General features: G+C 44.9%; 1 long non-coding RNA gene across 1 annotated transcript; it reads left to right on the forward strand.

Annotated features, from left to right (window-relative positions):
* The first annotated feature begins 8 nt into the window (after positions 1-8).
* Positions 9-649, forward strand: LOC111648379 (uncharacterized). Its single transcript, XR_015436650.1, has 2 exons — positions 9-511; positions 562-649. It is a non-coding gene; the product is annotated as an uncharacterized LOC111648379 (long non-coding RNA).
* Positions 650-3,245: the final 2,596 nt, after the last annotated feature.

The following is a 3,245-nucleotide window of genomic DNA, read 5'->3' on the forward strand; positions in this document are numbered from 1 at the left end:
CAGCAGCTCCAGGCTCTCTGTCCTCACATCTGATGCATCAGTGGGAAAACAGGGTTGTTGCTGAAGACAAGCTGAGCTCGGGTTCCCAAGGCAACAGGTCCGCTGGACGCTGCAGGTCCAGGATGCCGCAGGTCCAGGATGCTGCAGGTCCACTGGATGCTGCAGGTCAAGGTCCAGAATGCTGCAGGTTCAGGATGCTGCAGGTTCAGGACGCTGCAGCTTTAGGATGCTGCAGTTCCAGGTCCAGGACACTGCAGGTCAAGGTCCAGAATGCAGGTCAAGGTCCAGAATGCTGCAGGTTCACGATGCTGCAGGTTTAGGATGCTGCAGGTTCAGGACGCTGCAGGTTCAGGACGCTGCAGGTTCAGGACGCTGCAGCTTTAGGATGCTGCAGTTCCAGGTCCAGGACACTGCAGGTCAAGGTCCAGAATGCAGGTCAAGGTCCAGAATGCTGCAGGTTCACGATGCTGCAGGTTTAGGATGCTGCAGGTTCAGGATGCTGCAGGTCCAGGTCCAAGTCCAGGACGCTGCAGGTCAAGGTCCAGAATGCTGCAGGTTCAGGATGCTGCGGTCACCATGTTGTTAAAGGCTTTTTTCTCAAGTCAAGTGTCATGAGTCTGATCATTAAAAACATTTGTTGTGATCCCGACCTGTGAGGACACCATGTGTTCTCTGGTCTCTCTGGTGCCTCTGTTTACACACACACACACACACACACACACACACACACGCACAGAGACAGCGCTCGACATCCTCCAGTCCTCAGCTGACTGCAGGGTCTGGAGCTTGGAGCCTCTCAGATAACATGATTCTCTTTGTTAAAGTCATCTGGTCTAAATGTTTGACGACCTGAGACTCTTCAAGCTCACTTACCTCAAGCTCTATCAGACCTGGATAAAGATCCACATTCTGACCCCACTGCAGAGTGACCCAGATCTGTTGATTATATAATGATGAGTATATTGATTAGGAGCATTGTATAATGGGTGACTGTGCTGTGGGTCTTGTCTTGTGTTTCCAGTAGCAGCGTGATGCTCCACAGGTGCCTGGTTCCCCCTGTTCACCTTCCAAGTGACAGAGACATTAAATCCTGTAGTTTAATTCCGTGGACTCAGGCCACAGTGAAGATATGAATATATAAACTTAAAGTACGATTTTGAGATACCTGAGACTTAATACCTCCTCTCCGTCACATTTCAGCTTCAGTGTCAGTGGTTCAGGAAATCAAACAGACCCGGTGATTCTAACTGTTAAAAACACTGAATGAAGCAGTTTGACCTTTAAAGTCAGAGTTTGAGCGACGCTGTACGGAGGACTGAGACTCAGGGAACAGTTGGAGCTGAGATTGATGCTAACCTTTGTTCTGATTATTTCTTTAATAACTTATGAAGCAGATGTTCAGCAGGTTTTTACCAGCAGCTGAATTCTCCACAGAGGTTTTCTTCCTCTCCATAACAAACACACCAGGGGATTAAAACCAGTAGAAACACTGAATAAAGCAGTTTGACTTTTCAGAGATTCACCGACGCTCTTCAGTGACACAGGACAGGACGTCTCCAGCAGCTGGGAGCTGAGCTGTCTAACATTTCCTCAGCTTGTTTCTCTGATAACTTCAGATCCAGACGTCCGACGACTAAAATCCTTCATCTGGTTCAAATATAGAGCTGAAAACCACCAAGGTGTCAAAAGTGTATGTGGCTTAAAACTAGATAAAAGTCAATGTTGAGCTTCTGTCAGACAAACACACTGACACATGATCACAGAGGATATGATGTCACTGACAGGAGACCAATGAAACCTGTGATTAAAATAACAGATTTCTCTGGCTTGAGAATTGATGGAAACATTTGTGATGTAAGAACACAACTCAACAACATATAGAACATCACTCTAGATGTTTTTAATCATTTAATGGGGAAAAGTTACAGATTAGAACTTTAAATAAAAAGGTCAAATTGTCAATATTTGAAAAAAAGTAATGAAGCAGCGTTCTATGATGAAATCAGATGTAAATGATGCATCATTTATTTGTTTCTACTGCTCTTTATTAATATATTTACATGAGTCAAACTCTAAAGATTTAAATACTGGTTGAATTGATGACACCAGACTTCCATTAGAAATGACTTGTTTATGGATCAGTGTGAGCAGGTGACTCACACAGGTACATGCCTTCTGAATCCAGCGCAGGAATGACCACTAACAATGCACAACACTGGACCATGAGGTATCTGATGAGAGTGAACACATTTAATGATTACAGCAGAATAAACACCAGCCAGAGAGTCAAAGAAACTAACACAGTGCTGAGCAGCTGGAGTTTTCTGCAAATCTAAAGGACCCGCAAGATTTTATTTGTGTACAGACAGGTGGACAAAACAGGACTCATTTTATTAAAGCTCCATATTCTCCTCTTCTTCTGTGTTTTATTTGAAGTGTTGATCCATAAGAAGATACAGTATATTTGTGGAATTAAGAACCAAAAACCATCTGAATGTAGTTTTACATCTCCTCTCTCAGGCTTCTCTCTGGGGCTCTAGTAACAACAGGTCAGTGAGCCAATCAGAAGAGAGGAGGCTCTGAGCCTCTTCTGATTGGCTCACTGTTTTCAGAGTGATCCAATAAAAATATAGCAGATTTCAGGTAAACACTCAGAGAAACCAAATCCTGCAAGGTTGGATAGTGGTTCCAGGTGGGTGGGGCTTGGGGCGGGGCAGAGAGTGGTGACTGCTTTGTTGTGACATCACAATGTTCCAGAAGTCCTGACGGCTGGTTTTAAGGCTCAGTTTCTGAATACAGGCTGTGTGCATTTCTCTGTGGACTGAGGCTTTGATACTTTCACAGTATTAATATAGAACCTAGACCTGCTTTATAATCAAACTACACATGGGCCAGTGGCGATTGCTCTAAGACTGCAAGGGAAGCTCAGCTTCCCCTAAAATGTCAACAAAATAAGAGATCAAATATGTACTGTTGTGTGAACATTTCATTGACTAAATATGCGCTAGAACACTTTTGTTCAGAATCAGCTCCTTATCACAGGTAACCGACACGACTTCTTCTCATTCATCCCCGCAGCGCCACAGAGCTTTACACAGTGTAGACGCCGAGCGTCTACTGACTTCAATGGGGAAGCAAAGAGTGGGTTGTTCCACTGCAGCGAAACTAGACTGTCATTGGATAAATGCTGGGCTTTGTCCCGCCCATCGGACGCTCAGCGTCTCTGGGGGTCTATGGGACAGTGG

This window comes from Seriola lalandi, unplaced genomic scaffold (assembly GCF_002814215.2).
Source record: "Seriola lalandi dorsalis isolate HSWRI2012SDOR001 ecotype SW California unplaced genomic scaffold, Sedor1 jcf7180002054981, whole genome shotgun sequence".
In the NCBI taxonomy this organism is placed as follows: Eukaryota; Metazoa; Chordata; class Actinopteri; order Carangiformes; family Carangidae; genus Seriola; species Seriola lalandi.